Here is a 16,421-nt window from a genome sequence, read left to right as displayed (position 1 = left end):
TGTGTTAATCCAAGCTAGACAAGGGCAATAAAACATCCACGTATGCAGAAGATTTCTCTCAGAACAGGGGGGTGAGGTTCTAAGCCTCACCTCTGTTGATCCCCAATTTCTCACCTGATGACCCCCCTGCGACTGTGCCTGTCTTAGGTTGTTCCTCCCTTGAGGAATCTTACCCGTCTCTGGCTAACCAGTCATCTTCCGGGGCCATACAGGGAAATGTAAAGTTGGTAAGTGAGAGAGAAGCCTTATTGTTTGAAATGGTTAGCTTTTTATTTCTTTGCATATTTATGCCCTGTAGCTTCTATGCCCAGCATTTGTCTTGAGGTATCTTTACCACTTGGAAGAATTATGATACTCGGTAAATTTGATATGAGGCACGAATTCTATTTAAGGGTTGTAATTAGGAAGGAAGAAGAAAAGCTATAGAAGTAGCAGGCAGAAGAAAACATGGGAAGATTGATTATTTCTTTGACATATCTTCTTGTAGAGTAACTTCAGCATGTATAGGTTTTAAGCTACTACTTAAATTGCGCACACACATTAACATAATAGGAGTATAGTTACATAACCAAAGCATATCTGTAATTACCAGCCATCTCCAGTGAAACCAAGAAAACCAGTTAGGCACCTTAGGCATTTGTGAAAACTTATCTATGATATGGTGGATATTGTCCAACTGAACTTGAACAGTCTGAGAGAAATCAGACAAATTAAAACAACCCATTCCTGGGGAATATTCACATCCCTTATGTTCTTTTAACAGTAAATAGTCTGTAGTTGTAAGATTTTGGAGCGCTACAATTTGCACTTCTCCAAATTCTTGGTTGAGTTCCAACAGTATAGATCCAGTCAAATTTGCTGTTTTACTGTACGCACAGGCCAGCTTAGATATCTCCTTCATTCCCATGGCAAGCCCAGGAGCTGGTGGGATGAGTGCATCTACAGCTGTAGCAGTGCGTGGATCTTTGTTGGGGTTTTTTGATGATCATCTTCTGGCATGAGTCTTCCAGAGAGTGCTGATGTTGGAAATTCTCTTTCATATCGTATCTTAGTTCATTTTCGGGGTAGCCCAATTAGGCTTTGATCTTCTGTATAAATGCAAACAGACCTTTTGTCTACACTTTTATATGCCCTTTATACCCTTGTGTAGAACTCATTGGAGGTTACAACACAGGAACTGCCCTTTTTGTTTTGTTTTGTTTTGTTTTGTTTTTGGTATCACTAATCTACACTTACATGATGAATATTATGTTTACTAGGCTCTCCCCTATACCAGGTCTCCCCTATGAACCCCTTTACAGTCACTGTCCATCAGCATAGCAAAATGTTGTAGAATCACTACTTGCCTTCTCTGTGTTGTACAGCCCTCCCTTTTCTCCTACCCCCCCATGCATGCTAATCTTAATACCCCCCTACTTCTCCCCCACTTATCCCTCCCTACCCACCCATCCTCCCCAGTCCCTTTCCCTTTGGTACCTGTTTGTCCATTCTTGAGATCTGTGATTCTGCTGCTGTTTTGTTCCTTCAGTTTTTCCTTTGTTCTTATATTCCACAGATAAGAGAAATCATTTGGTATTTCTCTTTCTCCGCTTGGCTTGTTTCACTGAGCATAATGCCCTCCAGCTCCATCCATGTTGCTGCAAATGGTTGGATTTGCCCTTTTCTTATGGCTGAGTAGTATTCCATTGTGTATATGTACCACATCTTCTTTATCCATTCATCTATCGATGGACATTTAGGTTGCTTCCAATTCTTGGCTATTGTAAATAGTGCTGCGATAAACATAGGGGTGCACTGATCTTTCTCATACTTGATTGCTGCATTCTTAGGGTCAATTCCTAGGAGTGCAATTCCTGGGTCAAATGGTAAGTCTGTTTTGAGCATTTTGATGTACCTCCATACTGCTTTCCACAATGGTTGAACTAACTTACATTCCCACCAGCAGTGTAGGAGGGTTCCCCTTTCTCCACAGCCTCGCCAACATTTGTTGTTGTTTGTCTTTTGGATAGCAGCCATCCTTACTGGTGTGAGGTGATACCTCATTGTAGTTTTAATTTGCATTTCTCTGATAATTGGTGATGTGGAGCATCTTTTCATGCGTCTGTTGGCCATCTGTATTTCTTTTTTGGAGAACTGTCTGTTCAGTTCCTCTGCCCATTTTTTAATTGGGTTATTTGTTTTTTGTTTGTTGAGGCGTGTGAGCTCTTTATATATTCTGGACGTCAAGCCTTTATCGGATGTGTCATTTTCAAATATATTCTCCCATACTGTAGGGATCCTTTTTGTTCTATTGATGGTGTCTTTTGCTATACAGAAGCTCTTCAGCTTAATATAGTCCCACTTACTCATTTTTGCTGTTGTTTTCCTTGCCCGGGGAGATATGTTCAAGAAGAGGTCACTCATGTTTATGTCTAAGAGGTTTTTGCCTATGTTTTCTTCCAAGAGTTTAATGGTTTCATGACTTACATTCAGGTCTTTGATCCATTTTGAGTTTACTTTTGTATATGGGGTTAGACGATGGTCCAGTTTCATTCTCCTACATGTAGCTGTCCAGTTTTGCCAGCACCATCTGTTGAAGAGACTGTCATTTCACCATTGTATGTCCATGGCTCCTTTATCAAATATTAATTGACCATATATGTCTGGGTTAATGTCTGGATTCTCTAGTCTGTTCCATTGGTCTGTGGCTCTGCTCTTGTGCCAGTACCAAATTGTCTTGATTATTATGGCTTTATAGTGGAGTTTGAAGTTGGGGAGTGAGATCCCCCCTACTTTATTCTTCTTTCTCAGGATTGCTTTGGCTATTCGGGATCTTTGGTGTTTCCATATGAATTTTTGAACTATTTGTTCCAGTTCATTGAAGAATGTTGCTGGTAGTTTCATAGGGATGGCATCAAATCTGTCTATTGTTTTGGGCAGGATGGCCATTTTGACGATATTAATTCTTCCTAGCCACGAGCATGGGATGCGTTTCCATCTGTTAGTGTCCCCTATAATTTCTCTTAAGAGTGACTTGTAGTTTTCAGAGTATAAGTCTTTCACTTCTTTGGTTAGGTTTATTCCTAGGTATTTTATTTTTTTTGATGCAATTGTGAATGGAGTTGTTTTCCTGATTTCTCTTTCTGTTGGTTCATAGTTAGTATATAGGAAAGTCACAGATTTCTGTGTGTTGATTTTGTATCCTGCAACTTTGCTGTATTCCGATATCAGTTCTAGTAGTTTTGGGGTGGAGTCTTTAGGGTTTTTTATGTACAGTATCATGTCATCTGCAAATAGTGACAGTTTAACTTCTTCTTTAGCAATCTGGATTCCTTGTATTTCTTTGTTTTGTCTGATTGCCGTGGCTAGGACCTCCAGTACTATGTTAAATAACAGTGGAGAGAGTGGGCATCCCTGTCTAGTTCCCGATCTCAGAGGAAATGCTTTCAGCTTCTCGCTGTTCAATATAATGTTGGCTGTGGGTTTATCATAGATGGCCTTTATTATGTTGAGGTACTTGCCCTCTATTCCCATTTTGCTGAGAGTTTTTAACATGAATGGATGTTGAACTTTGTCAAATGCTTTTTCAGCATCTATGGAGATGATCATGTGGTTTTTGTCTTTCTTTTTGTTGATGTGGTGGATGATGTTGATGGACTTTCGAATGTTGTACCATCCTTGCATCCCTGGAATGAATCCCACTTGGTCATGGTGTATGATCCTTTTGATGTATTTTTGAATTCGGTTTGCTAATATTTTGTTGAGTATTTTTGCATCTACGTTCATCAGGGATATTGGTCTGTAGTTTTCTTTTTTGGTGGGGTCTTTGCCTGGCTTTGGTATTAGGGTGATGTTAGCTTCATAGAATGAGTTTGGGAGTATCCCCTCCTCCTCTATTTTTTGGAAAACTTTAAGGAGAATGGGTATTATGTCTTCCCTGTATGTCTGATAAAATTCCGAGGTAAATCCATCTGGCCCGGGGGTTTTGTTCTTTGGTAGTTTTTTGATTACCGCTTCAATTTCGTTGCTGGTAATTGGTCTGTTTAGATTTTCTGTTTCTTCCTGGGTCAATCTTGGAAGGTTGTATTTTTCTAGGAAGTTGTCCATCTCTCCTAGGTTTCCCAGCTTGTTAGCATATAGGTTTTCATAGTATTCTCTAATAATTCTTTGTATTTCTGTGGGGTCTGTCGTGATTTTTCCTTTCTCATTTCTGATTCTGTTGATGTGTGTTGACTCTCTTTTCCTCTTAATAAGTCTGGCTAGAGGCTTATCTATTTTGTTTTCTCGAAGAACCAGCTCTTGGTTTAATTGATTTTTGTAATTGCTTTATTCTTCTCAATTTTATTTATTTCTTCTCTGATCTTTAGTATGTCCCTCCTTCTGCTGACCTTAGGCCTCATTTGTTCTTCTTTATCCAATTTCGATAATTGTGACATTAGACCATTCATTTGGGATTGTTCTTCCTTTTTTAAATATGCTTGGATTGCTATATACTTTCCTCTTAAGACTGTGTTTGCTGTGTCCCACAGAAGTTGGGGCTTAGTGTTGTTGTTGTCATTTGTTTCCATATATTGCTGGATCTCCATTTTGATTTGGTCATTGATCCATTGATTATTTAGGAGCGTGTTGTTAAGCCTCCATGCGTTTGTGAGCCTCTTTGCTTTCTTTGTACAGTTTATTTCTAGTTTTATGCCTTTGTGGTCTGAAAAGTTGGTTGGTAGGATTTCAATCTTTTGGAATTTTCTGAGGCTCTTTTTGTGGCCTAGTATGTGGTCTATTCTGGAGAATGTTCCATGTGCACTTGAGAAGAATGTATATCCCGCTGCTTTTGGATGTAGAGTTCTATAGATGTCTATTAGGTCCATCTGCTCTACTGTGTTGTTCAGTGCTTCTGTGTCCTTACTTATTTTCTGCCCGGTGGATCTATCCTTTGGGGTGAGTGGTGTGTTGAAGTCTCCTAGAATGAATGCATTGCAGTCTATATCCCCCTTTAGTTCTGTTAGTATTTGTTTCACATATGCTGGTGCTCCTGTGTTGGGCGCATATATATTTAGAATGATTATATCCTCTTGTTGGACTGAGCCCTTTATCATTATGTAGTGTCCTTCTTTATCTCTTGTTACTTTCTTTGTTTTGAAGTCTATTTTGTCTGATATTAGTACTGCAACCTCTGCTTTCTTCTCACTGTTGTTTGCTTGAAATATGTTTTTCCATCCCTTGACTTTTAGTCTGTACATGTCTTTGGGTTTGAGGTGAGTTTCTTGTAAGCAGCATATAGATGGGTCTTGCTTTTTTATCCATTCTGTTACTCTGTGTCTTTTGATTGGTGCATTCAACCCATTAACATTTAGGGTGACTATTGAAAGATATGTACTTATTGCCATTGCAGGCTTTAAATTCGTGGTTACCAAAGGTTCAAGGTTAGCCTCTTTAGTATCTTACTGCCTAACTTAGCTCGCTTATTGAGGTGTTATATACACTGTCTGGAGATCCTTTTCTTCTCTCCCTTCTTGTTTCTCCTCCTCGATTCTTCATATGTTGGGTGTTTTGTGCTGTGCTCTTTCTAGGAGTGCTCCCATCTAGAGCAGTCCCTGTAAGATGTTCTGTAGAGGTGGTTTGTGGAAAGCAAATTCCCTCAGCTTTTGTTTGTCTGGGAATTGTTTAATCCCACCATCATATTTGAATGATAGTCGTGCTGGATACAGTATCCTTGGTTCAAGGCCCTTCTGTTTCATTGTATTAAATATATCATGCCATTCTCTTCTGGCCTGTAGGGTTTCTGTTGAGAAATCTGACGTTAGCCTGATGGGTTTCCCTTTATAGGTGACCTTTTTCTCTCTAGCTGCCTTTAACACTCTTTATTTGTCCTTGATCTTTGCCATTTTAATTATTATGTGTCTTGGTGTTGCCCTTCTTGGATCCTTTCTGTTGGGGGTTCTGTGTATTTCCGTGGTCTGTTGGATTACTTCCTCCCCCAGTGTGGGGAAGTTTTCAGCAATTATTTCTTCTAAGATACTTTCCATCTCTTTTCCTCTCTCTTCTTCTTCTGGGACCCCTATAATACGGATATTGTTCCTTTTGGATTGGTCACACAGTTCTCTTAATATTGTTTCATTCCTGGAGATCCTTTTGTCTCTCTCTCTGTCAGCTTCTATGCGTTCCTGTTCTCTGATTTCAATTCCATCAATGGCCTCTTGCATCTTATCCATTCTGCTTATAAACTCTTCCAGAGTTTGTTTCATTTCTGTGATCTCCTTTCTGGCATCTGTGATCTCCCTCCGGACTTCATCCCATTTCTCTTGTGTATTTCTCTGCATCTCTGTCAGCATGTTTATGATTCTTATTTTGAATTCTTTGTTAGGGAGACTGGTTAGGTCTGTCTCCTTCTCTGGTGTTGTCTCTGTGATCTTTGTCTGCCTGTAGCTTTGCCTTTTCATGGTGATAGGAATAGTTTGCAGAGCTGGGACGAGTGACGGCTGGAAGAACTTCCCTTCTTGTTGGTTTGTGGCCCTCCTCTCCTGGGAGAACAGCGACCTCTAGTGGCTTGTGCTGGGCAGCTGCGCGCAGACAGGGTTTCTGCTTCCTGCCCGGCTGCTATGGAGTTAATCTCCGCTGTTGCTGTGGGCGTGGCCTGGATCGGGCCTCTGCCCCAAAGTGGTGGAGTCGCGCTGGAGCAGGAGCTGCTGGGAGGCTATTTATCTCCGTAAGGGGCCTCCCTGCTCCCTGCAGCCCAGGGGTTAGGGTGCCCAGAGATCCCCGGATTCCCTACCTCTGGATTAAGTGTCCCGCCCTGCCCCTTTAAGACTTCCAAAAAGCACCCGCCAAAACAAAACAACGACCACCAAAAAAAAAAAAAAAAAAAAGATTTTTTTAATTAAAAAAAAAGGTGGTTGTTCGTTTTTCTTTATTCTCCGGTGTCAGCCTCAGGCCTCTGCTCACCAGTCTTGCTGCCCTGTTTCCCTAGTATCGGGGTCCCTATCCCTTTAAGACTACCAAAAAGCGCTTGCCAGAACAAAACAGCAAAAAAAAAAAAAAAATGGCCACTCGCTTTTCTGGTGTCCTCCTGCGCCAGGCCACCAGTGCCCGCTCACTGTTCTTGCTGCCCTGTTTCCCTAGTATTGGGGTCCCTATCCCTTTAAGACTTCCAAAAAGCGCTTGCCAAAATAAACCAGCAAAAAAGAAAAAAGAAAAATGGTCGCGCGCTTTTCTTAAGTCCTCCTGCACCCGGCCTCCAGTGCCCGCTTACTGTTCTTTCTACCCTGTTTCCCTAGCATCCAGGGCCCCCTGGGCACGTACTGTGTCTGCGCTCTGGCCTGGATGGCGGGGGCTGGGTGTTCGGCAGCCCTGGGCTCCGTCTCCCTCCCGCTCTGCCTATTCTTCTCCCGCCGGGAGCTGGGGGGAGGGGCGCTCGGCTCCTGCGGGGCTGGGGCTTGTATCTTACCCCCTTCGCGAGGCGCTGGGTTCTCTCAGGTGCGGATGTGGTCTGGATATTGTCCTGTGTCCTCTGGTCTTTATTCTAGGAAGGGTTGTCTTTGTTATATTATCATAGATATATGTTGTTTTGGGAGGAGATTTCCGCTGCTCTACTCACGCCGCCATCTTCCACCCCTCCCAGGTTTCTCCTACTTTCTTTCTCCCTCTGACTGATTTTGGCTTCAAAGATTTATTTGCTCCAAGCTGGGAATATATCCCGCTCCCCGCCCCAGTTACATTATCACCGTTTTCAGCAGGGATTTCATCTTGTTTACCACTAAATACCCGAGCCTGGCAGAGAGTAATTGATCAATGAATGCTTATTGAATGAGTGAATGAACAAATGTTAAGTAATAAAGGATTTATGTGAGCTCTTTTAACTTAATCAGTTGTCTGTCAGAGGTTTTGATTAGATGAGAAAACCACAGACACCACACAAAGCTGATACAATCCCAACCCTAAACAAAGACGTCTGACATTGTACCTTCCTTGAAGATAAATGTGCAGTATTTATCTGGCTTTTGGAAATATTAGGAATAGTTCATGGTCCTAGGGGTTCAGAGAACCCAGTTTAGGCATCTTTGATCTCTCTTTATCCCTTCGTTTTGCATTAATGTGTAGGAAAAGATTTGGGTCCTCAGCTTATGCCTAGACTCCTGTTTAGAGAAAACTCAGGTGTATCGAGATGGTGCTTGGTTGGCTACACCTGCTTGCCCAGGTGAGTCCCTGCAATCCATGAATGCTGGCCAACCTCAAGACGTTTGAGGAAGGGTCAGAACTGCTGTGCTCAAGACTTTTTTTGGGGGGCAGGGGGTTGGTTCCTGGGAGAAGGAGAGAGAAGAGTTGAAAGCTGGCCAGACTGGGGCGGTGGGTGTGGTGAGGGAAAGGCTACATGGTGTGCCATGACCCTCCTGTGACCTCTAAAATTGTTCCAAGGTCACTACACCCATGGACTTGTACTTGCACTTTCCTTTTGCTCCTTTCTGGACACACAGGATTTGAGTTTCTCACCTGGGAATGTTGGTGTGTGAGGGTAGGGACAGTCCTTGCAGACCCAAACTCAAAGACAGGCATGATCAGGCGCACCCCTGGACCTGGAGAAGTCACGGCCTGCTGCGGGCAGAGGAAAGGGAGATGCTTGAGTTGGGGTCATTTAGATGTCTGAGGGATGGGTGGCCTCAGCTGACACTGGGGTCCCATGCAGATGAGGAAAGTAAGGCAGCAAGACATTGGTAAAAACAAACAAAACACAACACAGCGACAAAGATTCTGCTTCTAGAACCAGTGCCTGGGGATTGGGTTTGAATCCCAGCTGATGCAGCAGTTCCACGGCCCTTTGAGCCTCCTTTCATCAGGCTCTAGTTCAGAAGGAAGGGGAGCCTTGTCAACTTTTAGTGCAGAGCTCATCGAGGAGTTCATGTTATTTCAAGGCTAAGAGATTTGCCCAGAGCATCTGGACCAGGAAGTGCCAAAGCAAGGACTGGAACCTGGCCCTCCTGCCACCTCGTTGGCTGCCCATTCTAGACTCTGAGGCACCATCCCTGTCTTTAAGGTAATAGCATGTATGGAAGCGCCCGCTTTGTGTTTTCCAAGCACCCAGCTGCTACTTGATAGAAAACATCCTGCCCAATATGGGTTTTAATAAAAGCCAGGACATTATGACTATTTGAAATAATAGCAGCAAATTATGACTTCCTTTGTATTTATTGGGACAACACTTTACATGGGAAATTGTTGTGGTTTCCTTGGGGAGATGAAGAATTTGATTCCATGGGAATACCATTGTATTCCCCCATTAGGGTTCTCTTGGCCGAGGAGAAATAGCATTTATCACCTGAGGTCTAACAGGACAGTTAGTCTTACTGAGTGTCGGCAGTGTTGGTAGGCTGGGTAGAGCTCAGAACGGCAGTGAGGCACTGAAACTGGGAGGGAGTCCGGCTGGACGGGGAGCCCAGCCATCTGTCTGTGTTCAAGAACAAACTCAGTGTTTTGTGTGGAGGATTATTTCCCATCTTGGGGCCTCAGGGCCTTTTTTCATTAAAGCAAAAGGTCTGAAGGTTTGGCTTAGACAAAGTTTAAGCGCCCTTGCAGCTGTAGTATAATATTATTCTAATAACTTGCAGCCAGTTTCATCACTGCTCGAAGCAAAGTCATTCATTTGTTGATACTTTGTGTGCTCTTTGCATAGGGCCTGCGGTACTGTGTGCTGACAGCACAGTAGGCAGCTTTCTGTTTTCAAAGTGAAATTCCAGGCAGCTGAGCTCTTGGTTAACAACTTCAACTTGTTCGTCAGTTTTGTCTAGTCCCCAGGGATCTGCCCCTAGGAACTGCCTGCGCCTGTCCAAGGGATTCATGTTTATGCGGAATTCACGTTGCCTTTTTTGAGGACGACAGACTTCTTAGGGCCGCAAGGAGAAAAGTGTTGGACTTTGTGCTCACGTCTCTGTGAGTCCTTTTCCTCTGGAATCTCGTGCCTCAAGTCCTGGCTGCCTTGGTTGTTCTCTGATGCCGTCAGACAGATCCTTTTTTGGTCTTCCAATTTAGTTCAACTTTTTTAGTTACCTTTGATTAAAAATAGTGGGAAAGTTGGTCTAAATCAAGCTGTTCCATCATAATCAGAAGCAGCAGTTATGTAATGGGTTAATTTAAGCTGTAACCATTAAGAGGCCTGCACATATGATTAAAGAGCCTCAGAATTATATAGAACTTGAAACTCGGCTTAAATGGCAATGCTAACTTCCACTAATTCATTCAAGAAGTATATTCTGAGTGCCAACAGTATTCCAGGTACTTCATAGTAGGCACTGGGGATACAATGATGAACAAAACATGGCGTCTCTGCTCTTATAAAGTCCCTGGAAAGCATATACATTGAATAATAAACAGAGACAGCTTATAGTAAGATCTCTGAAGAAAGGGAACATGGTGCCCAGCCAGAGAACAATGAGGTGGAAATACTTTTTAGGATATGGTGGTCAGGGAAGACCTCTTTGCAGACTCATTTGGGTGGAGAACAGAAGGCTGTGTTGGAGTTGGCAGGCTGGAAACTGGGGCGGAGAGCGTGTGGGTAGGGAAGCATTCCAAGCAAGGGGACTGGCGTGTGCAAAGATGATGAGATAGTCACGATCTTGATGAGACTGAATAACTAAAAATAAGTGAATCTGGATGAAACACAGAGACCCAAGATGAGACAAGGACTGGGACAGAGACTGGGATTTCTGGTCTAGGAAAAGTTTCGGTGTTGCCCCGGGAGGACTGGGGAGCCGTTGCAGAGTTTTGAAGTAGGGGAGTGATGATACTCAATTCATTCCATGAAGGTTACCTTGGCTGTTGTGAGGAAATGGATTTGGGTTGCACTTAGGGAGCCCTGATGTGAAGTGACACTGGGCCGACTGAGAGATGACGGCGGCTTGAAGGGGTAGTGATGGCAGTGGAGAAGGAAGGAGTGACGACTTAGGATTATGAAGGAGGAGAAGCATCAGGGCAATTTGCTGATGGACTGGATTGGAGAGTGAAGGATGAGTGAGGAATCAGTGATGCCTCCCCGTCTCTGGCAGGAACAACGGAGCGGCTGTGTGAGGGTCCACAGCCACCACATTAATTTGCTAGGGCTACTGTAACAGAATCACAAACCAGTGGCTTAAAAAATGGAGCTCTATTATGTCACCGTTCCAGAGGCTGGAAGTTTGAGGTGAGGGCGTTGCAGAGGTGGTTGCTCCTGGGGGCTGTGGAGGGGGATCTTCAGGGCTCCCCCTGGCTTCCGGGGGTTTGCTGGCAGCCTGGAGTTCCTTGGCTTCCAGATGCTTCCTCCCATGCTCTGCCTTCTTCTTTACTGGGCATTCTCCCTCTGGGCATGGCTCTCTGTCCCAACTTCCCCTTTTTATAAGGATACCAGTCATATTGGATTAGGGCCCTTTAATGACCTTATCTTACTTACCTAATTACATTCCCAATGAGTATTTCCAAATAAGGTCACATTCTGGGGCACTGGAAGTTAGGACTTCAACACATGATAGGTTTTTTTTTGTGGGGGGAGGTGGGTTGCATCACTTTGAACTCAAACAGTCACTAACCTCAGTTTTTTCACCTGCAGATTGGGGATGAAAATACTTACCTGATAGAGATGTAATGAGAAATAACAGAGACATGTTTAACATGCCAACAGTAGTATTTGGCATATAATGGAATTCAGGAATTGTTAGTCTCTTTCTTCCCTCTTGCCTATCCCAGAGAAAATGCAGAACTTCAGATCAGGAGGGAAGAGAGGAGAGGAGAATTCATTTAGGCATTTGGAGTTTCATGGTGTCCTCGAGATGGTGTTCTTTGGGTGGCTGCCTCCAGAATGGGGCAGGCTTGACTCCATGAGCCAGCCAGCCCAGCAGCTGCAGGAGTGATTGACACGTAGTGCCCTGGTCAGGGCAGCAGCACTGACCTGGGGGTTGGGCCCCTGAGTTCTAATGACCTGGTGAGCAACCCACCACCTCTGGGGCTGAGATTTCCATCAAAATATCACATCACTATTGGTTGGCTGCACACATGTTGAATGAATAAATTACAGAGGACTTAATATGTGCCAGGCCCTGTGGTATATAGTTTATATCCAGACTCCAATTTAATTTTCTCAATAACACCATGAGATTTTATAGGTGGGGAGCCTAGGGCCTTAGAGAGGTTTAATCACCACCTAAGGCTACATAGTAAGTAGTAGAATTGACACCAAGTCTGTGTTCCCTCACCGTCTGGTTCTAAACCACTATCTAGTCTGACTTTCTTTTTCTCCAGCTTTAATATCCCAGCACTGCAAACAGCCCCGCCACACACTCACACTTCTTCCTTAGGCTCTGGTGCTCCGTGGGGGAGATGCGAGCGTGGAACTGCACCATCATGTGACGTGAGGGGGACCCGAACCCGGCTGCTGCCCCACAGCCTCCTTGGTTTCCCAGTCTTGCCCGGGACGCCCATTAAACATCAAAGAAGCGATTACAAGCTGCAATCAGAGGCACATGAATCAGAGGTTCCTTCCCTTTCAATATTTTGACTTGCATGTCACTTATTTGAGCCCTAATCTATATTTATGTCTCTGTCTTTCTGAAATGGATTTCAAAAGGGATGGGAGCCGTGGGCATGGAGATGGAAGCTTCTCTTTCTGGACAATTAGCTAGGATTGTTTACTGCAGGCTGATTTTATCCTTAGATAATTTCAAGGCCCCTTCTTCCAGTTGCCTTTAGGAACATTTATTGTGATTCTGACTGCCGATATTTGGGCTGCCCCCGTGATGAAGAGGAAGTGTACAGTGACTCTGAGGCAGCCACCAGGGCAATGTCATCAGAGCCCTGGAACCTGAGAGTTGCTTGGAAGGGGACCCTGGCAGAGGACATAGCTTTACTGGGTGTGTGATCTCCCTTTCATAGAGGAAGGGAGAAGGCACCAGGGACACCAGGGAAGGGCTAACCCATGGATCTGCCCTAGAGGATATCCAGAAGCTCGGATCTGCAAAGGGATGGTAAACTAGGCTGTTACTTGCCTTCTTTTTTCTTTTTTAATAAATTTTAATGATAACACTTTTTCACCACCCCGAAATAAAAATGATTTGCATTTTTAGTTTGAAGTGGCTCTGGCATTAGGATTCTTTGCATCCTAGTCCACAGGGCTTAGATTCCACCACACAACTGGTGCCCTTGAGCTGAGGCACATGTCACTCCTGGCCTCCTCTGCTGGCATCCTTGTGGCAACTTCAGGGCTTGATTCTTACTGAATGTTGAACCACTTTCAGTTCTGCATTCACAGAAGGATACTCTCTGAACTTAAGGCTTTTGTGCTTTTTCTAATCCAAGTATCTTTATTGTATGTTTTTTCCAGTACAGACATCTTTTTGTACTTTTTGTCCTGGTAAGAACATGCCATATTTTGAATGGTCTGAAGGTGAGGACTGAAGCACTTTATCTGGGATTCTGACCTGGAAAATTAGTGGCAAAACCAATCTGTACACATGAGAGCCTCCACACCATTTTCCAGGGCTCATGGTTGGCCTATAGACTGTCCACTACAGAGTGCAAAACCTGTGCCATGAGTGTGGTGATTGTTCTCTTTAGAGGCCACTGAGGGGAAGCTGAGCAGTGAATATATATTAACAATAATAACCATCTTCTGAGAGTTTGCTATGGGGTAGGGACTGTCATTATTCCCATCTTATGGATGAGAAAATAAGGTTCAGTGAGGTGACATAATATGTCCTGCTTACTCCTTTGTTACATGGCAGACCTGGGATTCAACCCAAGCCGTCTACAACTAGAGCTCATGTACACTTAACCACCACGTCTACAGACTCAGATTTCCAAAGTAAAGTCATCTGAGGTCACAAAACCGCTGATGGGCATCTTAAGATATAGACCTGATCCTGCCTTAATAATAAGAATCACAATCTGACTGTAGGCATACCTCTGGGTCTTATGATGAACCATCACTGTCCTTAATCAATACTGAAGATCCTTATTTCATTTAATTCTCACAATGCTTCTGATGAGGTGTGTACTGTTGCTGTTACTGGTTTATAGGTGAAGAAACTGTGGTTCCGAAATGAGAAGCCATGTACTTGTGCTGTGCAGTTATTAAGTGGTACAGCTAGGGTTCAAAGCTGTATTTTGTTTCATTTACATTATTCCATTCTCAGCATCAATGACTTGGAGATTTCTTTATCAGCTGGAGATTTAAGTTGGGGGCATATTCATGACTCTAAAAGCAACATTCTTATTTGTAAGCATTTGCAGTCTCCTTTGTAGGAGTATATTCTGAGGAGTGAGTTTCTCTCTAGTATCTTAAATCCATATGACCTTAATCATACGTTTTGTGGCAGATGCAGAGATTTCTGCCAAGTCTAATCCTCTTCCCTTCAGTGCTCAGGTCACAGCCTTCTGTCCTCAGGTCGAGTGAGGACTGACAGGGCCCAGTTGGGCCCTTGGCTGTGTCCTTCTTTGCTCATCCGAGCCCAGGCCCTTCTCTCTTTTGAACAATCCTCCCTCCACACTCACCTCTCATCTGACTACTCCCATCTTCCTTCTCTGACTCTGAATTATGTGCTCCACCCCAAAGGCCCCGGTCTCAATATCCCCCCCGTAAGGAGTCTTTACTGGTACCCTGGAAGGAAGCTCACGGTCCCTTAAAGCCACAAATGATTTCATCCTTGCCCCAGAGATTCTCCTGTTCCCCTCAAAAGGGAGATGAATAACACAGAAAACAAAGATAGCTAAACACTGAGTGGTTACGGATGAAAGGAAAAAATCAGCACATCCACTCATATACCTGGTAAAACCTGGACTAAATGAAAGCAGCCGAGTGTGGGATTCTGGGTGAAGGAATTTTCTGGAGACTTCAGGATTAATCTTTCTATGGTGTCAAGTCTTCTTTCCCGCTTCTGTAAGAGTAGCCCACTAGACACAATGAAGTCTGCTGACCGGGGATTCCACATAGTCCGACAGCATGGCTCTGAGTCGCCATGGGCTTCCACAGCCCCTCATGCGGACCGCAGGCCAAGACAGTCCTCCCCGTGTGGGAAGAGAGACATCTGAAGAGTTTTTTGTCTTCTTTCTATTTTCCTAGCATCTAGAGATTTTTCTTTATTTTCAGCCAATATATTTTGTTAAAAATTAGAAATAATATGCAGTCTGACATTTCTAAAGGCAAGGGGACAAGGATTCTTGCCTCAGTTCGCTTTGCCAACCTGATTGGAAGTGGACCCCGTGTCTCCAAGTATCTAGAACTCAGCCATCATGGTTTGATAATGGTGGAGAGCTCTCTCATTTTACAGGATTTGTCCAATAGCCATTTCACTGAGGTGGGCAGGAAGGAGAAGTAAGACATCAATAAGTTCGGCATCTATTACTTATTTCTTTTCATTCTTACAACAAATCTGAAATGTAGGCATTTGTTAACCACACCTCAGAGCCTGGGGAAACTGAGGTTCAAAGAAGTTAAGCGAGTTGCCCAAGGTCAGCAAGGAAGTGGTTAAGAGAGGATTGAATTTAGAATTCCTTGCCTTTGGTGTGGTTGCTCTTCATACTAACCCCAACTGACCGCGATGCAGTCCAAAGCTGGAAAGCTTATCTCTCCCAGCGTGTAACAGTCCTTCTCTTAGGCAGTGACCTTGAGCAAGGATGGGCCACTGGATGCCCAGCAAAGGCACATTCTGGAGGCGTCAACCTCCCGAGGAAGTCTAACAGCACCTACACTGTCACTGATCAGCCAAGTCTTGTACATCCCTCCCTTTCCTGAGCTCTTCTACCTGCCCACCTCTCTTCCCTGCAAATGAGCGTTCCATCAATAAGGTCTGCCAGGGAGCAATTTTCTTATCCTCTCTGATGTGAGCTTATTTCTCAAACCAGTGATGCCTGGCTATGCAGCTTGGCCGAATCTGGCAACACTTCTGAATTTAATTTACCTATCTGAATATAGAGACTCCTAATTCCTCATATTAATATATAGTGTCCCAAGCACATTCCCATTCCCATGGTTTTATTTTACCTTTGGGAAGTTAAATTGATAATAATTTAAAAAGCTCACCGTTATTGAGCACTTTTGTGCCAGGAACTAAATCTGTTTATGTTCATGTCCTAGTTTATCCTTATGACACTATGGAGTAGGTACTTTATTATTTCCTTTTTAAGGACTAGGAAACTGAGATTAAGTAACTCATCCAAAGTCATGTATCTAAGAGGTGAAGGAGGAGTTCTGAATTGAGAGCTCATATATAAGACTTCTACCTTCTAACCTTTGATTAGATTAGATTATAAAACATTCCTCCCATTTTTAAGGTGTTAAGAGATATGCTTAAATTCACTCATCGGCAGAATAAGGATTAGAATCAGCCTGGAGCTTAACTTCATGGTTGGGGCTTTTGTGACACAATCGCGCAGTCTCTGGGTGCTGTCACTACTCTGTGGTGACTCTGTGAAACAAGCTGCGTTCGGCTGAA

This window comes from Manis pentadactyla, chromosome 2, assembly GCF_030020395.1.
Source record: "Manis pentadactyla isolate mManPen7 chromosome 2, mManPen7.hap1, whole genome shotgun sequence".
In the NCBI taxonomy this organism is placed as follows: Eukaryota; Metazoa; Chordata; class Mammalia; order Pholidota; family Manidae; genus Manis; species Manis pentadactyla.
The sequence above is the reverse complement of the archived record's forward strand: the minus strand, read 5'-3'. Positions refer to the sequence as shown.